The sequence below is a fragment of the Schistocerca cancellata genome, chromosome 5 (assembly GCF_023864275.1).
Source record: "Schistocerca cancellata isolate TAMUIC-IGC-003103 chromosome 5, iqSchCanc2.1, whole genome shotgun sequence".
Taxonomy (NCBI): Eukaryota; Metazoa; Arthropoda; class Insecta; order Orthoptera; family Acrididae; genus Schistocerca; species Schistocerca cancellata.
In genome coordinates this window covers 463,110,229-463,129,315 of record NC_064630.1, presented here as the reverse complement: position 1 = coordinate 463,129,315, position 19,087 = coordinate 463,110,229, and the positions used below count along the sequence as shown (strand labels likewise).

Sequence of the window (19,087 nt, the reverse complement as noted above, 5' to 3'; positions counted from 1 at the left end):
AGCGCCCCCCACAAACCATCATCATCGAACTACATATACTATAGAAGCTACATGAATGTGTTGTTTGCTGCGAAAGCCGAATGCCTTTATATTAATGTCCTCGGCACAGTATCGTATGTTGGAATGGCGATCTATGATCCCCGTTACCACATCCCAGATCGGCTCTAGAAGAATAAACTTCAAAGCATAAGCGAAAGCTCCAAAATTCTAGTCTGCGGCTGCTTGTTCATATGAGTCAGTTGCGCAAAGTCATAAATTTGCAGCACTCGCTAACCGTGACACACTTTTCCATAATTACTTTATAATTAGATGCAGACACGAGCTCACCTTTGGGCAGCAGCTCGTGAACTGAAGTGTATCCCTGTCGGTGGCCACTGGTTTGTATAGGTCAGCATGCGGTCGTTCAGAAGACGTTAAAAGCTATCATAAAGAGTTATAGCTTCGACAAAGTAGTGTGTTTCTGCACTAGCTTGACCACCAATTTTTCCTACGTTTGTGCGCTTATACATTCCCCACGTCTTAGTTCCCCACATTCCCAAATCATCATTCCTCAGTTGTTCTCCTGCCGCTTCATCATGCAAGGTTAGTCGCCTATATAGACTCACCGTGTATTTCAGTACCTTATGAACTGTCCCTAATGTTTCGCCACTCTAACATGGGAAACGTAACAGCTGTATCTCACTTTTGGCATAGTCGTCGAATCGCCATGTTTATTAGTGGCGCTATCGGGTGGTGGAACGAAGATGGCAAATAACTCGTTATCTGCTTAGAACTAATTCACACATGCTATAAACTGAATATGACATTAACTTTAAAACTGATAATTTACAGACAGTTCTGAAATTCTAGATATCACAATAACAGTAGCGTTCCAGTTCTCTGTCTCCCACAGTGTTTCCCAACTATACGTGCTGCCTATCAGCTATTCCACCTCACATTACCGTGTAGTTGACAGGGCGAATAAAACCGTAATTAAAGTCCGGTTTAAGTTTCAGGTTATGGTCGTCAGTTGAGGGCGTAATGTCGTACTGAATCGTGAGATTTGTGAAGACTAAAGCAGAGAGCTGCACAGGCCCTGAAATAAGAATTGCTATGTGAGGGTATTAGGTTAGGAAATGAGACACTTAAAGTAGTAAAGGAGTTTTGCTATTTGGGGAGCAAAATAACTGATGATGGTCGAAGTAGAGAGGATATAAAATGTAGACTGGCAATGGCAAGGGAAGCGTTTCTGAAGAAGAGAAATTTGTTAACATCGAGTATAGATTTAAGTGTCAGGAAGTCATTTCTGAAAGTATTTGTATGGAGTGTAGCCATGTATGGAAGCGAAACATGGACGATAAATAGTTTGGACAAGAAGAGAATAGAAGCTTTCGAAATGTGGTGCTACAGAAGAATGCTGAAGATTAGATGGGTAGATCACATAACTAATGAGGAGGTATTGAATAGGATTGGGGAGAAGCGAAGTTTGTGGCACAACTTGACCAGAAGAAGGGATCGGTTGGTAGGACATGTTCTGAGGCATCAAGGGATCACCAATTTAGTATTGGAGGGCAGCTTGGAGGGTAAAAATCGTAGGGGGAGACCAAGAGATGAATACACTAAGCAGATTCAGAAGGATGTAGGTTGCAGTAGGTACTGGGAGATGAAGAAGCTTGCACAGGATAGAGTAGCAAGGAGAGCTGCATCAAACCAGTCTCAGGACTGAAGACCACAACAACAACATGTGTGGACCACCATTTCAAGTAGCGCTTGATCGAATTATCGCTGCTTCTTCTTCTTCTTAGTGGAACAACGTTTGAACTTGTCACAAATGATCTCTCCTTCGTATTTCATCCCAAATATATTTCCCATTAATACCGAACTTAATGTCGATTTTTTAACGTTCATCGTACTGATCACTGTTATCTCTTCTTCTTCCTTTTAGTTGATTATTGTTATATCAAACCCTCATTAATTAAGAAAAACTATATCCCATCGTCTCGTGGCGGGAGTTTAGGTTGTTGGCAATGTCAAAAATTGTCAATAACGTCGTTCTGTTACCACATCACACTGCAAACTGTCATTTGAGACCGCGAAATGTGTGTAAATGAACGCTCCAAGCAAAGGTGTGGTTTCACAGACGCCCTTTATGCCACCTCCTGGACCTTTTCGTGTCGATTCCTCCTGGACCTTTTCGTGTCGATTCTGAGCGGCGGTGTGTCTAAAACGTTTTCGTCGGCCACTCATAAGAAAACTGCGTAATTGCAGTGCTAGGCTTCGCGGTTGTGACATGCATCCTATTGGAGAAAGGGTAAGATATAGTTAAACCTAGGATGCATGGTGCCGAAAACACACATGAATGCATATGCAGGGCCTCCAAGGCCCTGCCCTAATTTAAAATTTTCCTCTTTTCATATAATCATTCTTTGGAGTTAAATTTATTTCTGTCAAATTTATTGTCATATTGAAAGATTCCTAAGATACAGTAACAGGATCTGGTGGGCCTGATTAACATTTTATTAATTAAAAAAAAAACTCTAAAGAGTGAAAATTTTTATTAGTTATATCCATTTACATACAAAATATACAAATAATTTTATTAATTCACTTATAAGTTGGTTTACGTTTTATAACATTTATTACAAGCAATTTCTTCAATTAAAACATACTCATTATTCACTATATTATGTATATAGACAATATTTTGACAAAAAGTTATTATTCATTGTTCACATAAAATTGCATTTTTTTTAGTACGAAAAGTTGCAGGAGGATCTAATTTCCAAATCGTTCCATTCCGACTAATGTATGTGTGGTCTTCTATACCTTTTTGTGGTGGTTCTTCATTTTCAGACTCTGATGAAGTAACATTCGGAAGGACTGTCATCTGCCTCAATATTCACATCTGCAGGTTCATTGGCTGATTCTTTACTACTTGCATCTTCAAAAATATTTCCTTCCTTGCAAGAATCATCTTCTTCAAACCACTGAGACCAAACACTTACAAAAATTAGCTGCATTTGCACGTACTGACACTCTTGCTTTGCGTGTCGAAGCCATAGGAAAAGGCGTGTCTCTCGAACAGCAGCTTGTGCAGCACTAAACGAGTCATACTCGTAACAATATGGGCCTTGCAGCAACAAACTACAGTAACAATGAGGCTGACAAGAGCAGCACAGGATAACAATACTATGCAATAATAAAACATTTGATAACAAAAAGATCAATAATACACCGACATTGCCAATATGTGAAAGTAATTTGTATTATTTTTTAGTTATACTATTACTACTACAGCTACTGCTGCTGTTGGCACTCCTGTTGCTGGAAATAGCACTACAGTTATTGTTGAATTAATAACTGCTCCCAAACAAATGTAGAAGACAATATAGGCTAAAGAACATTTATTAATGTGTGAGGGCTTCTGAAGCCCTGCTTATGTATTCACAGTGTATGGGTAAACGTATTGAATTATACAAAAAACTTAAAAAGGTATCTAGTTCAGACTTGATAGGAGGAATGTCACAGTGTTAGTGAAAGAGTACTGGAAAGCAGTTTGAAATCAAACAAAAATTACAGAATTTTTTTATAAAAGATTAAGACATAAAAGGGCCTCGGAGGCCCTGTATATGCATCCTAGGGTTAAGAGATGGGGAGGGGGGACACTTTCCCATCGTGTGACGTGACACGTCCACAGTAGCGTCGATCAGTATTGTAAAATTTGGTGCCAATTTGAGTCCACCGTACACCTCGTACACCTCATATGAACTTTGAGCTCTGGCCTTTTTTTCGCATATGGCGGCACCTTGCTGTTTGAAGCGTCTCCGAGCCCGACGGTGACGACACAGGAAGATTGTACGCATCTTCGAGCCAAATTTCACACTTCTGCGTCGCAATGGGAAAAAGTTATTGGGTTTCAAAAAATGACCCTTTCGTTCTTTCGTTCAGTGTGTTTACACAGCAACTACTGATCTCACAGTCATGCAAATGAAGAATTTGAACCATATTATTCCAGAAGTACTGTTACTGTAAAAAGTGTGTTGCTCAGGGCTGACAGTCCGTTACAGTGTTGACGTAAATGCATCCATGAAAACGTTTTTTACAGCGGTGCTTAGTTGTTTTCTAGTGCAGGTCCAATCCACATACGACTCGCTGCCGCATTCCTGGCGAGCGCATTCTTCCAAGTAGCGGACAGTACTAGTATTCACTGAATACCAGTAAATGGGGACGCTTCTCAGACGTGCTGTGCTAACGGGGATGTTTTTGTGTAGTCATGATTATCTGATGAAGCGGTTTAGACCTGGAATGATGTCGCAGAACTACGACGTTAAGTACAGTGAGCCGACTAAAGTCGTGGGATAGCGATATGCGCGCGAACGCACGCGCGCGCGCGCGCACACACACACACACACACACACACACACACACACACACACACACACGTGCGCGCGCGTATGCCGGTAGTATCGCCTGCGCAAGGTATAAAAGGGCAATGCATTGGCTGACCTGTTATTTGTACTAAGGTGATTCATGTGAAAAGGTTTCCTACTTGATTATGCCCACACGACTGGAATTAATTGGCTTTGAGCGCCGAATGTTAGTTGGAACTACACGCGTGTGGGACATTCATTTTGGAAATCGTTTGAGAATATCCCGAGATCCATAGAGTCAAGAGTGTGGCGAGAATACCAAATTTCAGGGATTACCTCTCACCACGGATAACGCAGTGGCCGACGGTTATAACTTAACGATCGAAAGGAGAGCCGTATGCGTAGAGTTGTTAGTGCTAACAGACACGCAACACTGTGTGAAATAACCACAGAAATCAATGTGGGACGGACGACGAACAGTAGAGCGAAATTCGCTGTTAACGGGCTACGGCAACATACTGAAGCGGCCTTTTCTAATGGCACGACATCGCTTGCAGCGCCTCTCCTGGGCCCGTGAGCATACCGGTTGGATCGTAGACGACTGGAAAACCGTTACCTAGTCAGATGAGTCCCGATTTCAGTTGGTAAGAGCTGATTGTAGGGTTAGAGTGTGGTGCAGATCCACAAAGCCATAGGTCCAGGTTGTTAAAAAAAAAAAGAAAATGGCTCTGAGCACTATGGGACTTAACATCTGAGGTCATGCCCGCATCTCGTGGTCGTGCGGTAGCGTTCTCGCTTCCCACGCCCGGGTTCCCGGGTTCGATTCCCGGCGGGGTCAGGGATTTTCTCTGCCTCGTGATGGCTGGGTGTTGTGTGCTGTCCTTAGGTTAGTTAGGTTTAAGTAGTTCTAAGTTCTAGGGGACTGATAACCGTAGCAGTTAAGTCCCATAGTGCTCAGAGCCATTTGAACCATCTGAGGTCATCAGTCCCGCCGGCCGGTTCTAGGAGCTACAGTCTGGAACCACGCGACCGCAACGGTCGCAGGTTCTAATACTGCCTCGGGCATGGATGTGTGTGATGTCCTTAGGTTAGTTAGGTTTAAGTAGTTCTAAGTTCTAGGTGACTGATGACCTCAGAAGTTATGTCCGATAGTGGTACAGAGCCCTTTGAACCATTTCATCAGTCTCCTAGAACTTAGAACTACTTAAACCTAACAAACCTAAGGACGTCACACACATCCATGCCCGAGGCAGGATTCGAACCTGCGACCGTAGCGGTCGCGCGGTTCCAGACTGAAGCGCCTAGAACCGCTCGGCCACACCAGTCGGCCCAGGTTGTCCATAAGGCACTGAGCAATCTGGTGGTGGCTCCATAATGGTGTGGCCTGCCTTAATGTGGAATTGACTGGGTATTGTAGTCCAACTAAACCGATCATTCACTGGAAATTGTTATGTTCTGCTACTTGGAGACCATTTGCAGTCATTCATGGATTTCATGTTCCCGGACAACGATTCGTGATGGGTTTGAAGAACTTCTAGACAATTCGAGAGAATGATTTGGGCACGTAGATCGCCAGATACGAATGCCATCGAACATTTACGGGACATAGAAGAGACTTCTGTTTGTGCACAACATCCTACTCCGACAACGCTTCCGCAGTTGTGAACAGTTGTAGAAGCAGCAAGGCTCAATACTTATGCAGGTGACATCCAACGATTTGTTCAGTCCATGCCACATCGATTTGCTGCTCTACGCAGGGCAAAAGTAGGTCCGACACGATATTAGGAGGTATCTCATGACTTCAGTCACCTCACTGTAAAGAGCCGATAAATTGCGACTGATATTAGAAATATTAGTTTTAATATAAGGAATACAGCGGTGAGGTGGAAGTAGGTCTGCATTCCTTACAGTTACGAGAAAAGTCACGCTTGGCGGTTAATTCTATTGCGGTAATACACTACACTACACTCGACAGTGATGCAGATGGCATGTCAGCGGTGTGAGTGGCGGTGAGCGGAAGACGGCTGACTGAGCCGGACTGGGCTGCGCCGGTAGGTGACGCGGTAATTTAGTCCTTGTCGTCTCACGGCCGTTGCCAGAGCTGCCAGCGGAAACTGCTAATTACCGTACAGGTCCACCAACTTTCCCGTCGGCCGCACTCAGTTGTGGGGCTCCGATTGCCACTTGTACGGCTACCGGAACACAGTCGGCGAACTTTCGGTTACCGCCAGCCGGGCGGAAACTTGTGCGGCCGGGCTCCCGCTGTGGCCCAAGTCGGTTCCCCCAGCTCTCGTTTGGGAATAAGCGCGCCGCGAGGAAAAGTCTGTTGCGTCGACCAAACCACAGACGTCATTCCAGGGGCCGGCAGTTACTTAACTTCCAGTGTTTTGTCCATAGTTGCTAAGAGACGTAGCACGCGTTCTTGATACTACGTTCTTAAAAGGCTCATTATTGACGACCCCTGTACATGGATATTTTTGAGCTGCAAAGCGCTTTCTTTACATATACGTGTTTTTGTTCCTCAAACGCTCAGTATTTAAGTCATGATCATTGTTTGTTGGTATTGATCCCAAAAATGAGGGCAAGATGGTACGCTGTGCTTGACGGGGCTTACGTTGCTTTAACTTGAAATTTCCTGATACGTTAAAACTGTTTGCTCGATCGGGAGTGGAACCTGGAGACTAACAAATCCACGCACGACTCAGGGTCCTTCCCCTCAGCCTTGTTTCTGCCAATAGCGCTTTCCTATTCTCCAAACTTTGTTTTTACTACACATAGCGATAAGAAGCTGAAGTCACGTTTTATTTTGAATGCAGAATACTTTCACGGACACCTTCAGAGGAATAGGAAGTGTCCAAAGAAAGAGAGTGGTGTTACCACCGCGTGCATCTGCCCTTCTTCTCTATGATCGCTCTCTGACGCGAATTCTTCGTGATGGCTTTTATGTCCACACATACAGGTTGGCTGTGGTGCACGCGAGTTTGTTAATCGTAAAATTTATGTGAATAGCTGCTTGTAAAGTTTCCTCACTATGTGCTGGTTTTCTTCAGTGAACGAAGCACGCTTTCACTTGGCTGTGTGTGCGTTAATACATGAAAGGTACGCTACTGGAATGCTAACAATGCCAAACAACTTCATGTGAGAGGCACCTTCATTCAAAGCATGTAACTGTTATGTGTGCTTTTTCGAGAGTGGGGTTGATTGGTCGTTAATTTTTCTTTGTTAGAAAACAAGCGAGTAGTAAAAAAAAAAAGGCTCTGAGCACTATGGGACTTAACTTCTAAGGTCATCAGTCCCCTAGAACTTAGAACTACTTAAACCTAACTAACCTAAGGACATCACACACATCCATGCCCGAGGCAGGATTCGAACCTGCGACCACAGCGGTCGCGCGGTTCCAGACTGTAGCGCCTAGAACCGCTCGGCCACTTCGGCCGGCCAAGCGAGTAGTAATTCTGATTTCTCAGCCATTTGTCAACAAGGGTTACTTTTTCCCACAGTCTTGTGCAGATTGATATTGGGAATGTGTGCTTTCATCCAGATGGCGTCACAAGACACACTCAGCGCAAACTGCGATGCGTGTTTTGCGGGAAAAGTATCCCAGGCGCGTGTTGTCTTTGAGGGGGCAATATTCCGTGACTGGCGTGTTTGCCAGACTTAGTTAGCTTCCTTGAGACACTTTTTACGGGGACATCTAAAATGGATTGTTTACACTGAGCGTCCAGGTACCTTTGCACACTAGCCGAAGTATAATCACAAGCTATAGCATGCATACCCAGCGCTACGCGTGAAAGAGTCGACCGAATTTCATAATTCGAGTAAAGGTCGAATAAACTGGATGTCGGTGGTACGGAATCTTAACGTCAACATCAAATGCAGCTGTATTCGCACTAGACGGATCGTCGTCGCTACCTCACTTCGCTTATCCCAGTGCCAAATGGTGATGCGAGATACCATATGTACAGGAAATCCGAATATAGTATAGGTATTAAGGGCCTAGCTGTGTCGGTTTATTAGTAATAAAAACAAAATTCGTAACGGATATGCTTAACAAATGTATGTTAAAATTTCCCGTCTGCTGAGAAGTGAAAGAATAGGAAAACTGTCGCCTCTAGATATGTCAGAAAATGGACATTTATTTGTCCGTGAAAATGCGTTCCGACACACAATTGTGTATCTCTATTTTAATTGAGCGTGACTTTTCCCTACTAAAAATATTTTTGATGAATATTGTTTCATCGTCCTTCTATGTGTGTATTATAGGCTTCTTCTTTATGCAGGTATTATAAAATCTAAATCATTCTTCGCTTTCAGATATTTTGCTTCTTTTGTTACAGAACGGTCGTACGAAAACTACTGAAGTCGTCACGGAACTTTTGCAATACGTCACGAAGCCAAAACAAACAATAAAACAAAGAACGTAGGGTTTTGTGGCGAAGTCAAATTTAATAAAATCCTTCTGTGTGTATATCCGCACAGTATCAGTGAAAATGCCGGCAGTTTTATTGCACACGTCACGGTAAAACACTGAGGAAGATTTTATTGAAATACAATAAAGACTAAGAGGACACAAAATCCACTTCCATAACCGAGTACTGCGGCAGAAAAGGTTGACTTCCGATGTTAGCAGACGACGCCTGTCTCCCCTTGCGAATGACAATGTCTGAAGTTTTACCCCCAAGAATCCTTGACGTTAACGTCCCGTTCCTTTGACGGTCTATGTGAATGCCACCATTTGAAATGCATTGCACGTTTTATTCAAGACAGTGGAAAGAAAGGTATATAAGAACTGACTATTACTGCACACTCATTTTCTTCAAAAAGTAACAACTATTTGAACCCCAATCCCGACAATGCACTCTACACTTTCAGTGTAAAGGGGACTCACTCTGGTTTTCTTAAACTCTAACAGCGAGTGTTTTCTTTAGTCATGCACTCAGATGAAACGGTGCCTCGGTAGTGTGAAGCCACATCTACTCGGTGGCTTGACAATATGGGGCTTCATTTGCCGGATATCACTTACAGAAACAAATAATTGTAAGTTTCAAGCTGTGTAGAAACACGGTTAAGTATTTTTTTTCCAGACTTAGCTCACACAAGATTTAGTCTTACTGTCAAGTCATCATCAGGTGATTTGAATACGTTACTTGGTACTCTTGAACCATAGAGGCCAGAGAGGCGCTCCAAGTGTAAATAAGGCAGAACATACCGAGGTGATACTGCTCCGTGGCAGAACTGCCAGCACTGCACACCCCTCCCGCTGTAGGCGTACCTTCCTTTAATTTTTTATAATTTTGTATATAAGTGCAATAAAAATGAAATATTATTGAAAAATATAAGTTGATGATCTCTGTTGATGAAAAACATTGCACACAAAAACTTAATGTATTGTTGTAGCAAATAAATTACAAATTGTATATTTTTTTAAATTAAATGTGAAACAAACTCTTCATCTGATTAATTATGGCAGCTATTACACAATGGTCCATATGGCTACGACTGATAGACCGCGACCTTCAAGTGAGAATTAAGATGTATGTGAGTTAAGTGTTTATTGAAGAGATGTGAGGCTTTCGAAGCTTCTGCGTGTGTCATGAGTTTCATTCGAGCTAGAATAAGAACAAAATGGCTAATGCATTAGTAAGGGTTACTTGTAGTGGTCTTCCGACACCAGGTGCTTTAGTAATGCAACCAGTGACCACCGACAGTGAAGCTTAAGATTAAATGAGGATACTAAAGCTATCTACTGGCACTTCGTTGCCGTTGTTGTGTTCAGTCCGAAGACTGCTTCGATGCAGCTCTCCGCGCGTCTATGCTGTGCGTGCCTCTTAATTTCGGCATAACTACCACAACCTACGTCCATTTGAACCTGCTTGTTGTATTCAAGTCTTCGTGTCCCCTTGCAATTTTTACCCTCCACAATTTCTTCCATTATCAAGTTGACGAATCCTAGATGCCTCATCCCTTCATTCAGTAAAGTTATGCTACATACTTCTTTTTTCCTCAATTCGATTTGATCCCTGGGTCGCGAGTACGGTTACCGGTCTGATTGGTGAATTCCTCTGCTTGGGGACTGGGTGTTCGTGTTGCCATCATTTCATCTCATCAACGACAGACAAGTCGCCGGAGTAGCTTCAAATAGAAAGACTTGCATTAAGCGGCCGAACTATCTCTGCTAATAATGCCAGGGTTGTCCAGAAAGTAAGTTCCGATCGGTCGCGAAATGGAAACCACAGTGAAAACCAGAAACGTTTTATTTGCAACAGTTAGGTATACCTTCAACCTACTTCTCTACATAGTCGCTGCTCCAACTTCCGAGTTTTGTGGTAGTGTTGTATCAACTTTCCAATATCCTCGTCATAGAAAGCAGCCGCCTGTGCTTCCGGCCAGTTATCTGCACTGGTCTGCAGCTCGTTGTCTGTGGAAAAATTTTGTCTTCATAGCCAGCGGTTTTTGTGAGTAGAGATGAGACTCAGGGGGAGCCAATTACCGGCTTACTGTAGGCGATCAAACACTTCTCACCAGAAACGCTGCAGGAGCGTCTTCATTGCCCCTGCAGTGTGCGGCAGAGAATTGGCATGAAGAAGGAACTGCTCGACAGTTGTGGTATGTGGGCTGCATGACACAGGCGAAATCTCTAACCAGTTCCTCATACTTGGCGGAGACGCTATTCCCTACGCATCTTTACGTAATGACTGTTCACTCAAAACTGAAAAGAGCGACGCGACACGATCGACAGGCATACTAGAGACACTGCCCAACACATCTGTGCAAAGCTTTACCGGATTTTCCCAGTGGTTTCCATTTCGCGACCGATTGGAACTTACTTTCTGGACAACCCTCGTACCAAACGATCATTCCATTTCATCACCCATGTATCACTTCAGTGGAAGACATGTTCCATACAGATACCTTCAGGAAAGTCCTTTTTACTCTTAGATTTATATTCGGCGTTGACAAATTCCTCGATTTCAGAAACGATTTTGTGCTAGTCTGCGTTTTATATCATCTCAACGACTAACAATTCACCTAATATTATTAGTCAGCACGGAAGACTTATTTTAGAATTTTTTTTTATTTGCAGCATAGATCATACCAGCCGTAGATCGGCGAAGCAAAGTACTGGCTGGAGGGGTAAATTACTTACTTTTTCCCTTCCACCTACTTGGCTTGCTTCCTCCAAAGTCACGTCTGCAATGGCAGGCAGGAACCGGCAAAAATTGGAAGTCTTCGGTCAGATGGCATTTTTGTTTCATCACCCGTTGCCGACCTCTTGAGATCCTACAATACTTCACTGAAGTAGCAGTGTGCCAAAGGGAAGGTTTCTTCTTGTATGCAGAAGGCCTGTTAGCCTATAACTATTGACCTCCTCCTGTGCGGATGAACACGCATTGCCCGAACTCTTACGTGACTCGGTAAGATTGTCTGCCGTGAGTAATGAGTGTAATGGGCAGGGGCACTATTAATGTAATTTTTGGACATTAAGTTGGGAATGTGGGTCTCACAGGGAGTGTGCAAGGGATAAATCCCTGCAGTCGCACTATCGTCTGTGCCCTCGGTGGCTCAGATGGATAGAGCGTCTGCCATGTAAGCAGGAGATCCCTGGTTCGATTCCCGGTCGGGGCACACATTTTCAACTGTCCCCGTTGATGTATATCAACGCCTGTCGGCAGCTTAGGGTCTTGATTTAATTATCATTTCATTCTAGAGAGACAGATACCATCTTCATATATTTCAACACAGTGTCATGGAATGTCTAATAAAGTATAGCCCTCACAGATTACTTGGAAAAAGTCAAAACTGTAACTGAAACATTGTGCTTCATTGTTGGATAACGAAACTTGCGTTGTCTGAAAAAAGACCAAGATTGGCGCGCCAAAAAAATGACCTTTGTCCAGGATAATGCACCATCCAACACATGCAGTGGCAAAAGTGCGTGAATTGGGCTATGAACTGATTCCTCATCGACCCTATTCACCAAACTTAGTCTAGTGATATTCCTGTTCCGTAACTTTGGCTTGCTGCGAAGAAATTTTCATCAAATGAAGTGATAGTTTCACTCCACGGGTATTTTGCAGAGTTTGCCAGAACCTATTTTTCCGATGGGATGCAAAGCTGGAGGATCGCTGGACCAAGTGTATATCCCTCAAAGGAGACTTTGTCGATAAGAGTAAGGTGAGCTGTTTACGAAACAAACATTTTTTTCTTGCGTTTTTACCAGATTCATCAAACCACCCTCGTAAGTTTTCATTATGGGCGCTTCTCCGAGCTTTCTCAGTTGACTTGGTAGTAATCCGAAACCCGTCATGATACTACCAGTGTGCCTTGGGCGGAAATTACAAGACGGTCACTGTGTTTCCCTAAGACCTAGACTTCGTACAAAGGAGGACATTGCAATCGTAGTCAAACACTTTGTCGTGTTATTGGTCTTTCAAATCGAGTTTCTTTGCCGCAGACTATATGAGTCATTTTGAGATTGAGGGTAAGGTTCTTCGGTGTGAACCAGTTGCTGGGCTGTTGCCGCTATTCTCGTGTCCGTTCCAGACAAGAGAAGCGGCACAGCACTGTGGCAGGCTGGGCTGCGCGCGCCGCGGAACAAAGCGGAGCGCTGGAGCGCGACCACGCACGCGCGCGCGCACGCAACAAAGGCCAGAGCCCAGGTGGGCGGGAGAGGCAACGGCGCGGCTGGCGGCTGACGGACCGTCGCGCCGCGTCTCGTCCCGCCTGCACCGGGCACAATGCGGCGCGCTGTGGAAATCAGATACACGCGCTCGCTGCCAATGAGGCAATTAACCGGCCGCCAGCTCTGCGGGCCGCGTCGATCAATGACGAGCCGGGACCGTCCCACGGACGCCGCCGGGGGTGTGCCTGCATGTGGCCTGCGGCGCAGGTGCCGGGCACGGTCGCACTGGCCGCTCCGTCCTCCGCGTTCTCACTGCCCTCTCATTTGAGCTGTTGGGTATCGTACGAAATAGTTACTGACAAGGGAACCTCTCCATCGCACCCCCCTCAGATTTAATTATAAGTTGGCACAGTGGATAGGCCTTGAAAAACTGAACACAGATCAATCGAGAAAACAGGAAGAAGTTGTGTGGAACTATGAAAAAATAAGCACAATATACAAACTCAGTAGTCCATGCGCATGATAGGAAACATCAAAGATAGTGCAGGTTCAAGAGCGCCGTTGTCTCGTGGTTAGCGTGAGCAGCTGCGGAACGAGAAGACCTTGGTCCAAGTCTTCCCTCGAGTGAGAAGTTTACGTTCTTTATTTTCGCAAAGTTATGATATGTCCGTTCATTGACGTCTCTGGTAATAAGTGTAGTTGTCTGTGTTTTGCGACCGCACCGCAAAACCGTGCAATTAGTAGACGAAAGGACGTGCCTCTCCAATGGGAACAGAAAACATTTGATCGCAAGGTCATAGGTCAACCAATTCCTCCACAGGAAAACACGTCTGATATATTTATACGACACTGGTGACGGCATGTGCGTCACATTACAGGAATATGTTGTCGACCCACCTAACTTGTACACTTGGCGAATGGGTAATAAGATTCTTGATAACCACTACCAAAAAAGTTATGAAAACATAAAAGTTTGTCAGATAATAATTGTCTGAAAATAAAAAAAAATTAACTTTTCACTCGAGGGAAGACTTGAACCAAGGACCTCTCGTTTCGCAGCTGCTCACGCTAACCACGGGATCACGGCGCTTCTGAGCACATACTACCTTGATGTTGCATATCTTGCACATGGACTACCCAGTTTGTATATTGTGCTTATTTTTTCATAGTTCCACACAACTTCTTCCTGTTTTCTCGGTTGATCTGTGTTCAGTTTTTCAAGGCCTATCCACTGTGCCAACTTATAACTAAATCTGAGGGGGTTGCGACGGGGAGGTTCCCTTGTGAGTAACAGAATATACTACGAGACTCGAAGTTCAGTTTTGCTGTTGCTTGAAACGAGTCGTTACACGCACGTCTACTTCTCGTAGGCAGTTTGTGCCAATTATATTTCTTTATTAATTCTTCACAATCACAGCTTATTATGTGGGCAGTTATAATACGACCTTTTTACAGTCGTCAGCTTTCTGACTGATTGGCTGCTGCCGCCTACGAATTATTCTTTCGTGCCAATCTCTTCATTTATTCCAATCTCCGTTTCCCCGTACAGTTTTTACCCTCTACAGCTCCCTCTAGTACCAAGGACGTTCTTTCCTGGTGTCCTGTCATCGTCTCCCTTCTTCTTCTTCTTCTTCTTCTTCTGGGTGTTTTCCATATACAGTGGAACCTCGCATAGCGAGCATAATTCGTTCCAGAATCATACTCGTTAAGCGAAACAATTTATCCCCTATAAATTAATGTAAAATACGATAATGTGTTCCATGCAGAAAAAGTACTAAGAGTTTTGTCTTATTCATGCCATGTATTCAAAGAAAATTATTCATACAGTGTTATGTACTTAATTATTAACGATGAATAACTTTGACCTTACAATTTATCTTAGAAGAGAGGTTAAAGAGAGACAAACCTACATTTGTAGGATTCGTAGACTTAGAGAAACCGTTTGACAGTGTTGACTGGAATGCTATATTTCGAATTCTGAAGATAGCAGGGGTAAAACACAAGGAACGAAAGAATGTTTATAATTTGTACAGAAACCAGATGGCAGTTACAAGAGTCGAAGGGCACGAAAGGGAAGCAGTGGTTGGGAAAGAAATCAGGCAGGGTTGTAGCCTCTCCCCGATCTGTATTTTGAGCATGCAGTAAAGGAAACAGAACAAAAATTTGGAGTAGGAATTAAAATCCGTTGAGAAGAAATAAAAACCTTGAGGTTTTCGATGACACTATAATTCTGTCAGAGACAGCAAAGGACTTGGAAGACCGGTTGAACGGAATGGACAGTATCTTGAAAGAAGGATGTAAGATGAACATCAACAAAAGCAAAACGAGGATAATGGAATGTAGTCGAATTAAATCGGGTGATTCTGAGGGAATTGGATTAGGAAATGAGACACTTAAAGCAATAGATGAGTGAGTTTTGCTATTTAGAGAGCAAATAACTGGTGGTGATCGAAGTAGAGAGGAATTAAAATGTAGACTGGCTAGGGCAATGAAAGCGTTTATGAAAGAGAGAAATTTAACATCGAGCATAGATTTAAGTGTCAGGAAGTCTTTTCTGAAAGTATTTGTATGGAGTGTAGTCGTGTATGGAAGTGAAATATGGACGATAAATAGTTTGGACAGGAAGAGAATAGAAACTTTTGAAATGTGGTGCTACAGAAGAATACTGAAGATTGGCTGGGTAGATCATGTAACTAATGAGGAAGTACTGAATAGAATTAGGAAGAAGAGGAAGTTCTGGCACAAATTGACTAGAAGAAAGGATCAGTTGTTAGGACACGTTCTGAGGCATCAAGGTTTCGCTATTTTAGTGGTGGAGGGAAACGTAGAGAGTAAAAATCGTAGAGGGAGACCAAGAGATGAATACACTAAGCAGATTCAGAAGGGTATAGATTACAGTAGATGAAGAAGCTTGCGCGGGATAGAGTAACATGGAGATCTGCATCAAACAAGTCTTTGAACTGAAGACAGCAACAACTAATTCTTTTTTACGAGGAAGCTATCTATAGTCATTTGTTTCTGCCGACACTTCAACACTTGGCAAATAAGCGACATAGCATTATCGTCCAGTTTGTAGCTCCCTTAGCCACTACTTTATTGGGATGATGATTTTCAATGTACGATGTAACCGATTTCCAAGCTTTCAGCATTTTAATTGCGCCAGAAGATTGCTGCTTTGCTTTTACCGCCCCCTTCTCCGCCTCCTCCTCCTCCTCCTCCTCCTCTTCCTCATTGTCTTCACAACTTCGTGCTGTGAAATACGCTTCAACTCCATAAACTCTTCGGTAGTAATTTATTGGTTGTGATCTTCCACAAGCTGATCTATATCATTGTTATCCACTTCTAGTCCCATGCTCTTGGCCAAAGACACTATCTCGTTTACTACAGGCTGCACAGGTACTGACTCAAATGCCTCCATACTCTGAGGCATTCGACAGTGCACTCAGTCTAAAGTAGAAGTGAGAGTTCTTTTGGTAACCCCTTCCCACGCCATTCCGATCATCTTGACGCAAGCAACGATGTTCGAGTGATATTTCCAAAACTCTCTGATTGAGAGATTGTCAGCTTCAATCAACTGAAAGCATTGCTTGAGGAGTGCTTTAGTGTAGAGCATCTTAAAATTAGGAATAACCTGCTGGTCCATAGGCTGTAGTAACGTAGGCGGAAACTGGATCTTGTTGAATTAAAATTCTTCAAGGAGTTGGTCTTGTAGGCCTGGAGACTGGGCAAGAGCGTTGTCCATAACAGGCAAGACATGAAGTGGCACATTCATCCCAAGCAAATATTTTTTTCACCGAATGTCCAAACACGTCATTGATCCAAACACAAAAAAGGTGATGTGTCACACAAGCCTTGTTGTTGGACTTCCACATCATATTTAACCTGCTCTTCTTACACTTCTTAAAGGCTCGTGGAGTTTCTGAATGCTAAACAGGCAGCGGTTTAATTTTCAAATCGCCGCTTACATTGGCACAAAATAGCAGTGTGAGATGGCCTTTCATTTTCTTGTGACCTGGCAGTGCATTCACCTCTGTATTATAAAGGTACGCGTCAGCATCGTTTCCGAGAATAGACCCGTCTCGTCACAATTAAAAACCTGTTGCGGCAGATTACACTCAGAATCTACGAGCATCTTGAAGTTGCTGATGCGAGTCCTCTGCTGCCTGTGTGCTGGAGCTGGCTGCTTCGCCATGCCTCTCAAGGCTGTGGATGCTGGTTCTTCTCTTAAACTTCTCGAACCACCTACGGCTTCTCTTAAAAACTTATTCGGCCGCTGATGGTCCTGGCGCCTTCTTAACGAGATTGGCGAAAATCATTTTCTCCTTCTCACAAATGATGTTCTCATCAGTAGTGTCGCCTTGCAATTGCTTTTCATTTATCCATATAAGCAGCAACATTTCCAAATCGACCAGAACACGAAACTGTTGTTTACTTACTCTTGTCACTCTCATTGAAGCATGTCTGTCCCTAATGTTGTCCTTGTTTTACAAATAGTTGATGCAGACCGATTGACAAGCAGTTCTTACAATGGCTGTTGATAAACCATCGATACATGTCGATATTAAAATGTCAATATCGAGTGCCGATATTTTTACTTTATATTATATTTATTTCACGATTTTTAATAAATATTTGAAGTAGTTCTTTTGAAGTTGTAGTAGAGCATAATATTTCGTTTCACTGTGTGTAGAAGTCTTACTACTTTTGAGCTTTCATCACGTCCAATCTTTCTCTCACGGGAGCATTGTCCTAGAGAGGCAAGGTTCCGGGTTCGATCCCCCGTCCGACACACAGTTTTAATCTGCCAACGCGTTTCATGATGATAGGTGATAGCAGAGATAAATGAAAAAGCGCAGAACCGACTAGCAGCCATTCAAAATAAGAGTTGAAATCTAAAATCCAGTAAAATGTTAAATCCGTTCTTGTAACATGGTTTGCAGTGGGAATCATTCTCAAGACTTGCTATTTATCGCGTAATTCGTGCCTTATATGGACCGAATGTAATTAACGAAGGTATTGTGCGTCGATGGTGCTGCGACAATAAACCCTAATACATGGTCCTATCGGAAGTACCTTCTTTCACGTTCTTAACATTGATATGTAGAATATCTATGTAGATGTGGTCGTTCGTCCGTAATCGACAATGAACTGGCACATAAGAATGACACACACAAAACACCTGGTGAAAACCGCCATTTCACGCTATTTTTCCTTTCTGATAACTTTCCGCTGATTTCTAGAAGTGTTTTGCATGAGATCGTGACACAACAATTAGGGTACAGCAAGTTCTGTGCTCGTTGCGTTCCAAAACTCCTGTCTGAGAACCACAAAATTGAACTGATGACTGCTTCTCACTTTCTGCTTCGTTACCAAGTGGAAGAAGAAGGCTAACTGAAGAGAATCGTGGCCGGTGGAGAGACATGAGTTTAGTATGCTAAGGTGGAGAGAAAACAGCATTAATTGGTGAGGGGTCATATCACAGATGAACAAACAAACAAGAGGAGCACAACAAACTTCGTCAGCCAGAAAGGTTACGGCCAGTGTTTTTTGGGACACTAAAGGGATCTTGTTTGTGCGTTCTACAGATCTTCAGGGTAAAATTAGATATGAAGCCTACTGCGAGAGAAAATGTGTGGCCTGCGACAAACACGATCAATATGTATTCACCCTCGAATTTGAAATCGTAGATTTTTCGTTCTGGAATATGTTACACAAAACCATTCAAAATCCTTTTAAGTTTACTTTCTGGCTCGTAGGGAAAATAAAGTCTCGTCACCGAAAATAAATTAATCTAAAAGTTCTTGCCAAGACTCAACGCGGTCGTCCAGTTGTTCGCGTGCCAGGACATGTGGAGACCTCCGTCACTATTTCCAATATTCAAGAAAGAACCGTAAAACTATAACGCTGTCATAGTTTCGTATGTTTTATGTTAGTTACTTTTTAATACTACATGCGCCATGCCATCGCCTTATGCTCTGTGCTGTAGGAGGATCCACACCATACCTAGTACGAAAGTCACGCTGAACAGTTATTACTGACCCGCACTGCGCAAAACGTAGACGACAAAACGCTTTCTGTTGTCCCGACACGATTTTTAGTAGAAGAGAAATGGGCG

General features: G+C 43.3%; 1 protein-coding gene and 1 non-coding gene across 2 annotated transcripts in view; both read left to right on the top strand.

The window, feature by feature from the left end:
• LOC126187505 (max dimerization protein 1-like) overlaps nucleotides 1–19,087 on the top strand; it is a 687,089-nt gene that overhangs the window by 513,876 nt on the left and 154,126 nt on the right. The gene's annotated exons all lie outside the window — the stretch shown is intronic.
• On the top strand, nucleotides 11,901–11,975 carry Trnat-ugu (transfer RNA threonine (anticodon UGU)). The gene has a single exon. It is a non-coding gene; the product is annotated as a tRNA-Thr (tRNA).